This window comes from Hemitrygon akajei, chromosome 5, assembly GCF_048418815.1.
Source record: "Hemitrygon akajei chromosome 5, sHemAka1.3, whole genome shotgun sequence".
In the NCBI taxonomy this organism is placed as follows: Eukaryota; Metazoa; Chordata; class Chondrichthyes; order Myliobatiformes; family Dasyatidae; genus Hemitrygon; species Hemitrygon akajei.
The window spans coordinates 109,572,596-109,588,678 of NC_133128.1; positions in this window are offsets into that span (position 1 = coordinate 109,572,596).

Here is a 16,083-nt window from a genome sequence, read left to right on the forward strand (position 1 = left end):
CCCTGGTGCCAGCCAAGTCTCTGTAATGGCCACTACATCATAATTCCATGTATGTACCCAAGCTCTCAGTTCATCACCTTTGTTCATGATGCTTCTTGCATTGAAGTACACGCACTTTAGCCCTTCTACCTTACTACCTTTACACCCATTATTCTGTTTCTCTTTCCTCAAAGCCTCTCTATATGTTAGATCTGGCTTTACTCCATGCACTATACTTGCAGCTCTCGCATGACCTTTATCCTCCTCCACTTCACTGTCTGCTCTAATGCTCTGGTTCCCCTCCCCCTGCAAATCTAGTTTAAACCCCCCAGAGCAGCACTAGCAAACCTTCCCGCAAGGATGTTAGTCCCCCTTCAGTTCAGGTGCAACCTGTCCCATCGGAACAGGTCCCACCTTCCCTGGAACAAGGCCCAATTGTCCAGAAACATGAAGCCCTCCCTCCTGCACCAAATCCTTAGCCACGCAGAATATGTACACAATGCTGGAAGAACTCAGCAGGTCAGGCAGCATCCATGAGAAAAGAGTAGCCAACATTTCGGGCTGCATTATTCTTCCTACTGCATTATCTTCACATGTTAGAAGTAGGAAGTGTGCAGTAGCTTCCTACTGCATTATCTTCTAGTGTAGCTGCATTATCTTCCTATTTCTAGCCTCACTAGCACGTGGCATGGGTAGCAATCCTGAGATTGCAACTCTGGAGGTCCTGTCCTTCAACTTTGCACCTAACTCCCTAAATTCTCTTTCACGGACCTCTTCCTTCTTCCTATCCACTACATGGACCACGACATCTGGCTGCTCACCCTCCCTCTTGAGAATACTGAGAACTCGATCCGAGATATCACCGACCCTGGCACCAGGGAGGCAACAGACCATCTGGGATTCTTGATCTCTTCCACAGAACCTCTTATCTGTCCCCCTAACTATCGAATCCCCTATCACTACTGCTCTCCTCTTTTCCCTCCTTCCCTTCTAAGCTGAGGGTCCAGTCTTGATGCCAGAGATGCATAATAAAATAAATGTTGATGATGAAATAAGGAATTCTTTATTAGCAAAGAGATCTTTAATTCAAAATAGACTTATTCCTTTTACAATGGATAATCAACTTTTATATAATTGGTTTCAAAAAGGGATTAGATATATAGGAGATTGTTTTGAAGGAGGTATATTAATGTCATTTGATCAATTAAAGAATAAATATAAAATATCAAACAACACTCTTTTTTGTTACTTCCAATTAAGGGCTTATTTAAGAGAAAAATTGGGTCAAACAATGTTATTGCTGAAATCTAATGAAATAGAAACTTTAATTCAAAAAGGAAAAATTAAAAAAATTATTTCTTGTATGTATAGTTTGATTCAAAAACAGGCAATTAAACAAGGAATCCATAAGTCAAGACAAAAATGGGAAACTGGCTTGAATATTAAAATTGAAGAAACAAGTTGGTCAAGACTATGTCTTGATAGTATGACAAATACAATAAATGTCCGGTTAAGATTAGTGCAGTATAATTTTTTACTTCAATTATATATTACACCACAAAAAATAAATAAATTAAACCCAAATTTATCTGATCAGTGTTTCCGATTTAACCAAGAAATTGGTACTTTTTTACATTCAACTTGGTCTTGTTCTAAAATTCAACCTTTTTGGACAAATTTAAGTGTTTTACTGGAACAAATTATTGGAACACAACTTCCGCATAACCCAATATTATTTTTATTAGGTGGTATTGAAGGGATAAAACCAAAACCCAAATTGAATAAATATCAGAAAGAATTCATAAAAATTGCACTGGCAGTAGCCAAAAAGGCTATTGCAGTTACTTGAAAATCGGATTCATACTTAAGTATAGATCGTTGGAAGAATGAAATTTCCAGCTGTATTCCACTTGAAAAAATTACTTATAATTTAAGAGATAAATATGAAACATTTTTGAAAATTTGGCGCTCTTATTTACAAAAGACAGGATTAAATATATAGGTGCTCCAAAGATAAAATAATTGGTTATTTGGGGAAAGAAAATATACTAAAGTTATTATGAACTCCGTGGAGCATGTGGGGATCTTCCGATATCCAGGCATTCTTTCTTTCTTTCTTTTTTCTTCTTTTTCTTTTTCTTTTCTTCTATAGGGATGTTAGGGGGGAGGGGGGAAGGTAGATTTTTTTTTCTTTCTGTAATCATTTGAAAACTCAATAAAAAATTTTTTTTTAAATCATACTGTGAAGAGTGACCTAGGTGAGGATGCCTAGGACCAAAGTGTTGGAGTGTCCAAAACTAAAATCGAAACAAGACTGTCGGGGTTCTAAACTAGTCGCTAGATGAGAATCCAAAGTTGAGCTGACAATCGAGCCTCAAACCTCAGTTCAGGCGCTCTATAAATATTAAAATCTTGGTGTTAAAGCATGCTGCCAAATAGTGGGGCAGACCTGAATCTTTAAAGGAGCCACAGCAGCGATACAGATGCCAGAGAGTTTGAATGTCTAAATGCTGGTGGCTGGCGTGGTCAGGCGCACTTCACAGCTCTTTCCATTTCTCCGTTGCTTGTGGATACTATGGACTGTTGGTCTGGTATTTGAACTCATAGTCTCTATCAAAGGCTTTGAATTGTGGACTGTGTCTCTGCTATTCTGTGATGAGCGAATACAGCTTCCAGGTGCTGTGTAAATGCTGATGAGGATGCTGAGGACAGCTTGGACACCTCAACATTCCATGAGTAGTAACCCACAGTGGGAAGATCTTTGCCTCTTTTCAGCTGAAGAATGTCTGTGCTTTCAATTTTCCGTGGGAAGTCTGGGAGTTCTGTGGGGCAGAGAGGCTCAGTATGATCTTTGTGCAGTTTTCTACACATTTGCTTTACACAATCTGGCAGCTGTGGGCTCATACCAGGCCACCACACGGACTGCTTTCCTCTTAGGTGACATTTCTCAATGCCTTGATGTCCTTAGTGGATATGACTGATAACTTTGAAGTGCATAGAAGCAGGAATGATGAGTCTGGAGCCCTTAAGCAGCAACCCATCAAGAATAGTGAGTGTGTCTCTCTCAAGCCAGTACGGTCTGAGTTGGCGAGCTGTTTTTGGAACAGCTGGCCATCTATGGCCACAGTCTTGCATGACCTTGCTGCAGATTTGGTCCTTTTTCAACTCAGCATGAATTTCATCCGGTTTACTCTATGAACATTTTCAACCTCTCACTGCTACGGGTGGAAGTTCCCACTTGCTTCAAAAAGGCAACAATTATACCAGTGCCTAAGAAGAAGAATTTGAGCTGCCTTCATGACTATCGCCCAGTAGCACTCACATCGACAGTGGTGAAATGCTTTGAGAGGTTGGTCATGACTAGACTGAACTCCTGCCTCAGCAAGGACCTGGACCCACTGCAATTTCCTTATCGCCGCAATAGGTCAATGGCAGATGCAATCTCATTGGCTCTTCACATGGCTTTAGACCACCTAGACAACACAAACACTTATGTCAGGATGCTATTAATCGACTATAGCTCTGCATTTAAAACCATCATTCCCACAATCCTGATTGAGAAGTTACAGAACCTGGACCTTTGTATCTCCTTCTTCAATTGGATCCTCGACTTCCTAACCGAAAGACCACAATCTGTGCGGTTTGGTGATAATATCTCCTCCTCACTGATGATCAACACTGGTGCACCTCAGGGGTGTGTGCTTAGCCCACTGCTCTATTCTCTCTATACCCATGACTGTGTGGCTAGGCATAGCTCAAATACCATCAGTAAATTTGCTGATGATACAACCATTGTTGGTAGAATCTCAGGTGGTGTTGAGAGGGCATACAGGAGTGAGATATGCCAAATAAGTGGAGTGGTATCACAGCAACAACCTAGCACTCAACATCAGAAAGAGCTGATTATGGACTTCAGGAAGGGTAAGACGAAGGAGCACATACCAATCCTCATAGAGGGATCAGAAGTGGGGAGAGTGGGCAGCTTCAGGTTCCTGGGTGTCAAGATCTCTGAGGACCTAACCTGCTCCCTACATATTGATGCAGTTATAAAGAAGGCAAGACAGAGACTATACTTCATAAGGAGTTTGAAGAGATTTGGTATGTCAACAAATACACTCTAAAACTTCTATAGATGTACATATAGGCTACGTCACTGTCAGGTATGGGGGGCCTCTTCACAGGACTGAAAGAAGCTGCAGAGGGTTGTAAATTTAGCCTGCTCACCTTAGGTACTAGCCTACAAAGTACCCAGGACACCTTTAAGGAGCAGTGTCTCAGAAAGGTAGCGTCTATTATTAAGGACCTTCAGTGCCCAGGGCATGCCGTTTTCTCACTGTTACCATCAGGTAGGAGATACAGAAGCCTGAAGGCACACACTCAGCGATTCAGGAACAGCTTCTTCCCCTCTGTCATCCGATTCCTAAATGGACATTGAACCTGTGAACACGACCTCACTTTTTTAATATATATTATTTCTGTTTTTTGCATGATTTTTAATCTATTCAATACACATTTACTGTAATTGATTTACTTATTTATTTATTACTACTATTATTAATTTATTTTTCTTCTATATTATATATTGCATTGAACTGCTGCTGCCAAGTTAACCAATTTCACGTCACATATCAGTGATAATAAACCTGATTCTGATTCTGATGCAGGAAAGCTTTCACATACCTGAGCTTAGTAGATGTTAGCATCTTCCATGAGGACAGAGTCAGCTTCTATCCACTCACTTTTGCATGGCATCTTTGGCAGAGTGTCTGACGTTGTGAAGGATTTACCAGGGTAATGTTTGATGTCATAACAGTATTGCATAAGCCTCATTCTGAATCTTTGCAGATGTGGAGGTAAGTCATCCAAGTGCTTTGAGCTGATGAAGCTGATGAGGCTGTGGTCTGTTTCAAATAGCAGCTGAAGTGTTCACAAGCCCACAAGAGGGCCAGCATCTCCTTTTTGATTTGTGCATGATGCTGTTCAGTAGGAGTCAGAGCTCTTGAGGCATATATCACAGGTTTCCACACACCACTGCAGTATTGCACGAGCACTCCCCCAGGCCAAAGGAAGAGGTACCTGCTGACACCTTGGTTGCTTTGTTCAGATCAAAGTCCGCTAATGTTGGCAGAGAGATACACTCCACTTTAAGTGATGAGAATGACTTCTCCTGTGACCTGTCCCAGATCCAACATTTCTCTAAAGAGGAGGTCACATCATGGCTTTGTTTTCTCTGCCAAATCTGGAAAGAAATCTCAGAGCTGGTTTACCATGCCAAGGAAGCTGTGGATCTCTGATAGCCATAGGTTGTTCCATGTTCTGAATTCCTGCCTGATTGTCTGAATCTGGTTACACCCTCTGAGGTCAGTTGGTGGCCTAAGAACTTCACTTACAACTTTGCAAATTTGCATTTCTTTTTTGTTTAGGGTGATTCCAGCCTGTTTCAGTTTCTCCAAGGCAGCTTCCATTCTTTTGTCATGTTCCTTACTTGAGCCTCTGATGATGCCTATATCGCCCATATGGAAGACGACTCCCTCCAGTCCCTCCAAAATGTAGTTTAACCTCATCTGAAAGAGTTTAGGGACTGATGAGATGCAAGAAGGGAGTGTCCATATTGGTGTGATAAAGTTTGTGAGCTTCTGTTACTCAGGAGCTAAATAAATGTGCCAGAGCGCTGAGTTTGCATCTAGTTTGGTGACGAACTTTGCTCCACCCAGCATACCCAACGTGTGCAGAATAAAATTCTCCTGCATTTCTACATTATTCAATTTGTTAGATCAACACAAATCCTCACTGTGCTAACTGGCTTAGGAACAGGAACAATGCCCTCACACTAATGAGTAGGTCCATTCACTCTAGATATGATATCAAGGGTCTCCATTCACTTAAGTTCAGCTTTGACTTTGTTCATCAATGGGACTGGTATATGCCTCGCTGTGGTAAGGAGTACAGTATCATTCCTGGCCTCAGTTGGATAAGGTACTCTTCTTTCAGTATCTCAAGGCTTATGAACAACTCCGGGTAGTTCTCCTGCCACTGAACATTATTTAGCAAATCCAACTTTGCAATGAGGTTCAGCTTCTTGATGGTGTGTCATCCTAGTAGAGGTGAGAAGAGATTCTGAACAACGTAGACATCCTCTTTGAACTGTTCCTCATTTTTACGGATGGAAGTCGTAAACATTCATTTCACACTGAGCTTATGTTTTCCTGACCCAATGAGCACTTTCTTTGTTGTGTTTAGCTTAATGTCTGTTTCCTTCACCAGTTTGGTGAACAGACATTCAGAGATGACTGTGACATCTGCCCCAGTGTCCATTTTGAATGTCATTTTGCAACTGAACCTTAGTACACCGGCCTTGTCTATTTGAATCTAGAGCCCCGAGGAAAGCTCTCTCTTTGCCTGGATCATGGTCTTCCTTGACTCCTGAAGAGCTGTTTCTGAGGGACACTAGCTTTTATAAAGGCCAACTCTATTGCATTGGTGGCATTCCCTTCTTTTGCTGGACAGAACTCTTTGTCGTGGAATGGAGTCTTGCTGCATCTCCTGCAGCTGGACATTTTACCTGCTCTTTGTTTTGCTTGTCTGTTTTGTTTGAGCTGAGCTCTAATTTCTCCTCTTTCTGTAGTCTTTCTGCCTGCACCTTGTTTGTATTTTTATTTCTGTACAGCTTCTAGCTTTGCTTCAGTGTTATTTATGTGTCTGATTTCTGCCTGTTGCTGACACAAATTCTCACTCTGCCTAACCAGAGTAATGGTTTTCACTAGTCTGAAATTTACCTGCAACTGAAGTCTCTCTGACAATATGGTGTCTAGTAGCCTGACAACAATCCTGTCTCTAAGGAGCTCCTCTCTCAGATTCCCATATGCACCGCTGCCTGACAGGATACACAATGTTATGATGAAGCCATTTATCCTTTCATCTGGCTCCTGTTTTCTGGAGTGAACTTTGGCCTCTCATATATCACACATTGCTTTCCTCTGAAATACTCTTTGAATTTGTTCTGCACTGTTTTGTACTCTTTTTTCTGGGCATCCTAATCCACCCATAATGTCATCTGCTTTGTCCCCCATGCAGTATATCAGTGTGCTTACTTGATGCTCTTTTGAAGCCTGAGTGAGATTGCTTACTAACCTAAATCTCTCAAAGCATCACACACAAAATGCTGGTGGAACACAGCAGGCCAGGCAGCATCTATAAGGAGAAGCACTGTCGACGTTTCGGGCCGAGACCCTTCGTCAGGACTAACTAAAAGGAAAGATAGTAAGAGATTTGAAAGTAGTGGGTGGAGGGGGAAATGCGAAATGATAGGAGAAGACCGGAGGGGGTGGGATGAAGCTAAGAGCTGGAAAGGTGATTGGCGAAAGTGATAAAGAGCTGGAGAAGGGAAAGGATCATGGGACGGGAGGCCTCAGGAGAAGGAAAGGGGGGGGGGGAGCACCAAAGGGAGATGGAGAACAGGCAAACAACTAAATATATCAGGGGTGGGGTAAGAAGGGGAGAAGGGGCATTAACGGAAGTTAGAGAAGTCAATGTTCATGCCATCAGGTTGGAGGCTACCCAGCCGGTATATAAGGTGTTGTTCCTCCAACTTGAGTTTGGATTCATTTTGACAGTAGAGGAGGCCATGGATAGACATATCAGAATGGGAATGGGACGTGGAATTAAAATGTGTGGTCACTGGGAGATCCTGCTTTCTCTGGTGGACCGAGCATAGGTGTTCAGCGAAACGGTCTCCCAGTCTGCGTCGGGTCTCACCAATATAAAGGCCACACCGGGAGCACCGGATGCAGTATACCACACCAGCCGACTCACAGGTGAAGTGTCGCCTCACCTGGAAGGACTGTCTGGGGCCCTGAATGGTGGTGAGGGAGGAAGTGCAAGGGCAAGTGTAGCACTTGTTCCGCTTACAAGGGTAAGTGCCAGGAGGGAGATCGGTGGGAAGGGATGGGGGGGACGAGTGGACAAGGGAGTCACGTAGGGAGCGATCCCTGTGGAAAGCAGAAAGAGTGGGGGAGGGAAAGATGTGCTTGGTAGTAGGACCCTATTGGAGGTGGTGGAAGTTACGGAGAATTATACATTGGACCTGGAGGCTGGTGGGGTGGTAGATGAGGACAAGGGGAACCCTATCCCAAGTGGGGTGGTGGGCGGATGGGGTGAGGGCAGATGTGCGAGAAATGGGAGAGATGTGTTTGAGAGCAGAGTTGATGGTGGAAGAAGGGAAGCCCCTTTCTTTAAAAAAGGAAGACATCTCCTTCATCCTGGAATGAAAAGCCTCATCCTGAGAGCAGATGCAGTGGAGACGGAGGAATTGTGAGAAGGGGATAGCATTTTTGCAAGAGACAGGGTGGGAAGAGGAATAGTCCAGGTAGCTGTGAGAGTCTGTAGGTTTATAGTAGATATCAGTAGATAAGCCGTCTCCAAAGATGGAGACAGAAAGATCAAGAAAGGGGAGGGAGATGTCAGAAATGGACCAGGTAAATTTGAGGGCAGGGTGAAAGTTGGAGGCAAAGTTAATGAAGTCAGCGAGCTCAGCATGTGTGCAGGAGGCATCGCCCATGCAGTCATCGATGTAGCGAAGGAGAAGAGTGGGACGGATACCTGTATAGACTTGGAACATGGACTGTTCCACAAAGCCAACAAAAATGCAGGCATAACTGGGACCCATGCGGGTGCCCATGGCTACACCCTTGGTTTGGAGGAAATGGGAGGAGCCAAAGGAGAAATTATTGAGAGTAAGAACGAATTCTGCTAGACGGAGGAGAGTTGTGGTAGAGGGGAATTGGTTAGGTCTGGAATCCAAAAAGAAGCGAAGAGCTTTGAGACCTTCCTGGTGGGGGATGGAGGTATATAGGGACTGGACATCCATAGTGAAAATAAGGCGGTGGGGGCCAGGGAACTTAAAATCAATGAAAAAATTCAAAGCATGAGAAGTGTCACGAACATAGGTGGGAAGAGATTGAACAAGGGGGGATAAGACAGTGTCAAGGTATGCAGAAATGAGTTCGGTGGGGCAGGAGCAAGCTGAGACAATGGGTCTACCTGGACAGGCAGGTTTGTGGATCTTGGGTTGGAGGTAGAAACGGGAAGTGTGGGGTGTGGGAACTATGGGTCCCAGTTATGCCTGCATTTTTGTTGGCTTTGTGGAACAGTCCATGTTCCAAGTCTATACAGGTATCCGTCCCACTCTTTTCCTTCAATACATCGATGACTGCATGGGCGATGCCTCCTGCACACATGCTGAGCTCTTTGATTTCATTAACTTTGCCTCCAACTTTCACCCTGCCCTCAAATTTACCTGGTCCATTTCCGACACCTCCCTCCCCTTTCTTGATCTTTCTGTCTCCATCTTTGGAGACAGCCTATCTACTGATATCTACTATAAGCCTACAGACTCTCACAGCTACCTGGACTATTCCTCTTCCCACCCTGTCTCTTGCAAACTCCCCTTCTCGCAATTCCTCCTTCTCCGCCGCATCTGCTCTCAGGATGAGGCTTTTCATTCCAGGACGAAGGAGATGTCTTCCGTTTTTAAACAACTTCTTCCACCATCAACTCTGCTCTCAAACACATCTCTCCCATTTCCCGCACATCTGCCCTCACCCCATCCACCCGCCACCTCACTTGGGATAGGGTTCCCCTTGTCCTCACCTACCACCCCACCAGCCTCCAGGTCCAATGTATAATTCCCCGTAACTTCCGCCACCTCCAACGGGATCCCACTACCAAGCACATCTTTCCCTCCCCCCCTTTCTGCTTTCCGCAGGGATCGCTCCCTACGCGACTCCCTTGTCCATTCGTCCCCCCCATCCCTTCCCACCGATCTCCCTCCTGGCACTTACCCTTGTAAGCGGAACAAGTGCTACACCTGCCCTTACACTTCCTCCCTCACCACCATTCAGGGCCCCAGACAGTCCTTCCAGGTGAGGCGACACTTCACCTGTGAGTCGGCTGGTGTGGTATACTGCGTCCGGTGCTCCTGGTGTGGCCTTTTATATATTGGTGAGACCTGACGCAGACTGGGAGACCGTTTCACTGAACACCTATGCTCGGTCCGCCAGAGAAAGCAGGATCTCCCAGTGGCCACACATTTTAATTCCACGCCCCATTCCCATTCTGATATATCTATCCATGGCCTCCTCGACTGTCAAGATGAATCCACACTCAGGTTGGAGGAACAACACCTTATATACCGGCTGGGTAGCCTCCAACCTGATGGCATGAACATTGACTTCTCTAACTTCCGTTAATGCCCCTTCTCCCCTTCTTACCCCACCCCTGATATATTTAGTTGTTTGCCTGTTCTCCATCTCCCTTTGGTGCTCCCCCCCCCCCCTTTCCTTCTCCTGAGGCCTCCCGTCCCATGATCCTTTCCCTTCTCCAGCTCTTTATCACTTTCGCCAATCACCTTTCCAGCTCTTAGCTTCATCCCACCCCCTCCGGTCTTCTCCTATCATTTCGCATTTCCCCCTCCACCCACTACTTTCAAATCTCTTACTATCTTTCCTTTTAGTTAGTCCTGACGAAGGGTCTCGGCCCGAAACGTCGACAGTGCTTCTCCTTATAGATGCTGCCTGGCCTGCTGTGTTCCACCAGCATTTTGTGTGTGTTGCTTGAATTTCCAGCATCTGCAGATTTCCTCGTGTTTGCTCTCTCAAAGCATCTGAGCTTTCTCTCAAAACCCTCTGGTTTAGAGCGATCATTGTCTTGGGGGGCATTATTAGGGAAGTAGATGTGGGTACTGCAGGTATTTGCTCCATTTTCCTGTTTGTTATTTGGACTACAAAGGTCTTCTTTTCCCTCCTTGAGAAAACTGACTGACTTCTCTGCTGTGCCTGTGTCTTTGTGCACTGCCCCAGGCCAGTGACCCACTGATTATTACTATGCATCCACTTCTGGGTGTATCTAGAAGACATTGGCTAGCAACCCTGGCCAGTTCTCTGCTCATGCAGTGCATACAATTACCAAACCAGCATCGGCAGTTTTCATATTTTTCATAGATAGTAATGAACAAGAACAGTCTTACTGTGAATTCTTTCTTGTTGTGGATCTCACTTGGTCTGTGGCACCAATTCATTGATGATCAACCATTTCTGACACCGTGTTGTGTAGTGTAGATCACACCAAGACGCCAGCCTTGCAGAATATTCAACTGAATTTTATTGATAACTCTGCTTGTACAGTATGTGAACTCCTCCTGTGTGGGAGTGGTAACTGAGTGGCAGAGGAATAACACTCTTTGATAACATCGCACATGCTAGTGCCTGCATTTTGTAAGTTTTGTGTTGTCAATCCACACAGAGAGGAGAGAGTCTCCTCCTCCTGTTGTAAGGCCTAGTGATCAATTTCCACCCCTAAACCTTTCCTGACTGGCCAGACCCCCAAGCCTGCATCTCTGTGAGTCTGCTGGCAGAGTCGGAGACAAATGACCGCTGGCGTGAGTCTGAATCTGCTGGAGGCCGGAGGCCCTAGAAAGCAGCCAGTCCTGGGGTTAGAGGGCTCTTTATTGTTGTGTATTGCAATGTACTGCAGTCGCAAACATCAAATTTAATTAAATATGCTAGTGATATTAAAGTTGATTCTGAAGGGAGAGGAGAGTGAGTGGGAGGCACCGGAGGGGCATTCTGTAATGATCAATAAACCAATTGATGGGTATCAAATGATCTTGCTGAGTGTGTCTTCTGATGCCTGAGCGAGATTGTTTGCAACACTAAATCTCTCAAAGCTTCTGAGCCATCTCTCAAAGTCCCCTGGTTTAGAGAAATCAAATGTCTTGGGGGGTATTATTGGGTAAGTAGCTGTGCATCCATGTACCTATCTAAAAGTCTCCTAAATGTTCCTAATATACCTGTACTCACCACTCCTTGTGTAAAGTGAGGTAATGTACATAAGCTGATTATCCATTCAGAAATCTGATGGTGGTGGGGAAGAAGCTGTTCTTAGAACATTGAGAGTGTGTCTTCAGGCTCCTGTACCTGCTCCTTGATGGCAGCAATGAGAAGACACTCAATGAGAATGTCTTGGGTGAAGGTGAAACCTCCCCTTCCACTCTGCTCACTTTCTCCAGGATGAAACTATGGCTATGGACCCAAATTACACTCGTAGTTTTTGTGGGTACCCAGATCCACTCCCTCACTTAGATTGAAGTATATACAGCATAGAATAATGCTTGTAGGCCCAACTCATTCATACCCGTCTAGCTGCCCACCCAAACTTGTCCCATTTGCTGATATCCCTTTAAACCTTTCCTATCTATGTAATTGTCTAAATTTCTTAAGTGTCATAGAGCTATGGAGTAGTTTGGCACAGTAACAGGCCCATCGGCCGATGTAGTTCAGACTGACCTGGTGTTCTGCCTAGTCACATCTACCTGCTATCCGATCATATCCCTCTCATTGACATGCCTATCCAGTATTCTCTTAAATGTTACAAGTGAATGCACATCCACCACCTCTGCAGGCAGCTTATTCTACACTCACACCACCCTCTGAGTGAAGGATTACCTTCTCAGATTGCCCATGAATAATATACCCTCCTCTACAGCTTCCTCTAGCTGCTTGTTCCATACCCCAACTACCTTTTGATGCTCAGTCCTGCAGGCTGCAATGTGCACAGAGGGACGATGTTGTTGCTGACCATTTGTGTGAAAATGTTCAATGTTTCCTTCTCACCTTAAGCCTAAGCCCTCTGTTTTTAGACTCCCCCGTGCTTTCTCATCAACTTTCTCACAGAGAACTGGAAAGTTCTGGAACTGTTCATCTCCATCTGAGAGCATAAGCTAATTACAAAGTCCACTAAAACCCACTGACTCCCACAGCTATTTTGGCCATACTTCCTTCCATCCTGCCTCCAACGACAGGCATGAGACATTCTGCCTCCAAAGTGTCTTCATTCTTCCTAAACCATCACTTCCCCTTGACCAAGTGGACAGAGACCCTGACTGCATTTTCATCTACTTCTTCCATCTCTGTCCTGTCCCACTCTCCTCTTGGACAGAATGTAAACAGGTTTGCCCTGATCCTCACCATCCGCTCCTTCAGTCTCTATGGTAATGCATTGCCTCTCCCAGACACCACCTCACCATTCCATAGTGATTAGTGCAATCGCTTTACAACACCACTGATCACCAATTGGGGTTGGATTTCCACTGTCATCTGTAAGAAGTTCATACGTTCTCCCTGTGACCACGTGGGCATTCCTCCAGGTGCTGTGGTTTCTTTCCATGTTTGAAAGTCATATGGTCAGGGTGAGTAAGTTGTGGGCATGCTATGTTGGCACCGAAACCATGGCAAAACTTGCAGACTTCCCTCAACGCATCGAAAAATAAACAATGAAGCAAAATTGTACTGTATGCTTTTGTGTTTCATTGTACATGTGCCAAATAAAGCTAGTGCTTGAAGTGTTTTGGCCTGAAGCAATGACTGTTTATTCCTCTCCACACTTGTTGAGGTCCTCCACTACGTTGTGTTGGTTTGTCTGGATTTTCACATCTGTAGAATCTCTTGTGTTTAAGATACCTTTAATCTTTAATAAAACTAATATTTAATCTGTAATCTTAATATTTAATTAGGAAAGTCACCTATGACATCTATGGTCCCCTTTCAACATATTGAAGAGAACACTCCCTTCACAACCACCCTGATCCACTCTATTCCACCAACTTTCCCATGCACCTACAAAGACAGCAACACCAATTTTTCCACCTCTTCCCTTCACACCATCTAGCTGAAGCAGAGATTCAAATGTATTTCTTCCAGACAAGAGCACTCCATTTACAATATGGGCCTCCTCTACACTGGGAACCCAAACATAGATTGGGTGACCTCTTTGTGGACCATCTGTACCCAGAGGTGAACCTGAGTTTTTGGTTGCTTGCCAATGCAGCCAGAACCACCACAAGGCTATTAAAACAAAAACCTAATTACCACCTTAAAAATTTCTTTCCCAGATGTTAATCTGCTCAACCATTCTAGTTAAACTCTGCTCAATGCCCTCGATCTATACCTCAGTCACTTCACTGCACTGCAAACACTTCAAACACAAGAAATTCTGCAGATGCTGAAAATCCAGAATAACACACACAAAATGCTGGAGAAACTCAGCAGGTCAGGCAGCATCTGTGGAAAGGAATGGTGAAGTCCTGATAAAGGGTCTCTTCCCGAAACGTTGACTCTTTATTCCTCTCTATAGATGCCGCCTGACTTAAAACCATAGAACCAAAGAACATTACAGCACAGAAACAGGCCTTTTGGCCCTTCTTGGCTGTGACAAACCATTTTTTTGCCTAGTCCCACTGACCTGCACCTGGACCATATCTCTCCATACACCTCTCATCCATGTACCTGTCCAAGTTTTTCTTAAATGTTAAAAGTGAGCCCACATTTGCCACTTCATCTGGCAGCTCATTCCACACTCCCACCACTCTCTGTGTGAAGATGCCCCTCCTAATGTCCCCTTTAAACTTTTCCCCCTTCACCCTTAACCCATGTCCTCTGGTTTTTTTCTTCCCTAGCCTCAGTGGAAACAGCCTGCTTGCATTCACTCTATCTATACCCATCATCATTTTATATACCTCTATCAAATCACCCCTTATTCTCCTACCTCCAGGGAATAAAGTCCTAACCTATTCAACCTTCCTCTGTAACTCAGTTACTCAAGTCCCGGCAACATCCTTGTAAACCTTCTCTGCACTCTTTCAACCTTATTAATATCCTTCCTGTAATTCAGTGACCAAAACTGTACACAATACTCCAAATTCGGCCTCACCAATGCCTTATACAACCTCACCATAACATTCCAACTCTTATACCCAATACTTTGATTTATAAAGGCCAATGTACCAAAAGCTCTCTTTACTACCCTATCTACCTGTGACACCACTTTTAGGGAATTTTGTATCTGTATTCCCAGATCCCTCTGTTCTACTGCACTCCTCAGTGCCCTATCATTTACCTTTTATGTTCTACCTTGGTTTGTCCTTCCAAAGTGCAATACCTCACACTTGTCTGTATTAAACTCCATCTGTCATTTTTCAGCCCATTTTTCCAGCTGGTCCAAATCCCTCTGCAATCTTTGAAAACATTCCTCACATGGATAGCTAAAGGAATAACAGTTCTTTGCAACATAATGAAAGAAGGAACACTGTTCAGTTTTGAAATACTTAAAGAGAAACACCTATTAGAAAAACAAGATTTTTATCGGTATTTACAGATGCGACAATATGTTAATAAGACGCTTAAAAATGTAACCAAGGCAAATACATGCTTGATAGAGCTCTTTAGAAAAGCATATAATTCAGATAATGGTAGTAGAATAATTTCAAGCATGTATAAGGGGTTGTCAAATCTTAAAACACATTCGACTTCATACATTAAAACAAAATGGAAGAAGGAAGGAGGGATAATTATATCTGAGGAAGAATGGACAACAATATGGAGATATCAATGGAAGTGTACCAATTCATAGAAGTGGAGGGAGTTTGGATGGAAAAACTTGATAAGATATTTTATTACACCCTCTCAGAAATCCCATTATGATAGTAACCTCCCTGTTTGCTGGAGAAATTGTGGAAATCAAAATGTGAATCATTATCATATTTTTTGGGACTGCCCTGTTATCAGAAACTATTGGAGGGGGATACACAATGCCCTACAAGACATTTTTAAATGTGAAATACCCTTAGAGAGTAAGACCATATATTTTGGATATATACCTCAAGAATGGTTGAAAAGAGATAAATATTTAATGAATATACTGTTGGTGGCTGGTAAAAAGAGTCTTACTAGGAAATGGTTATCACAGGAGAGCCCAACTTTAAATACATGGATGGAAATTACAATGGACATTTACAAAATGGAGAAGATAACAGCATCTGTTAACCATAAGCTGGAACAATTTGATTCATACTGGGAAAAATGGTTTAACTACATAATGCCTCATAGGCCTGATTTTATTCTCACAAATCAATGAATCTGTTGTAAAAAAAAGATCACTCCCTACTTGTACATAGTTCTTTCCTTTTGCTTGTTTTTTCTTTCCACTCTTTTCTATAAGTGTATACCTCAGATATATACTTTGTGGAGATTTGTGATATATACGATTATATGA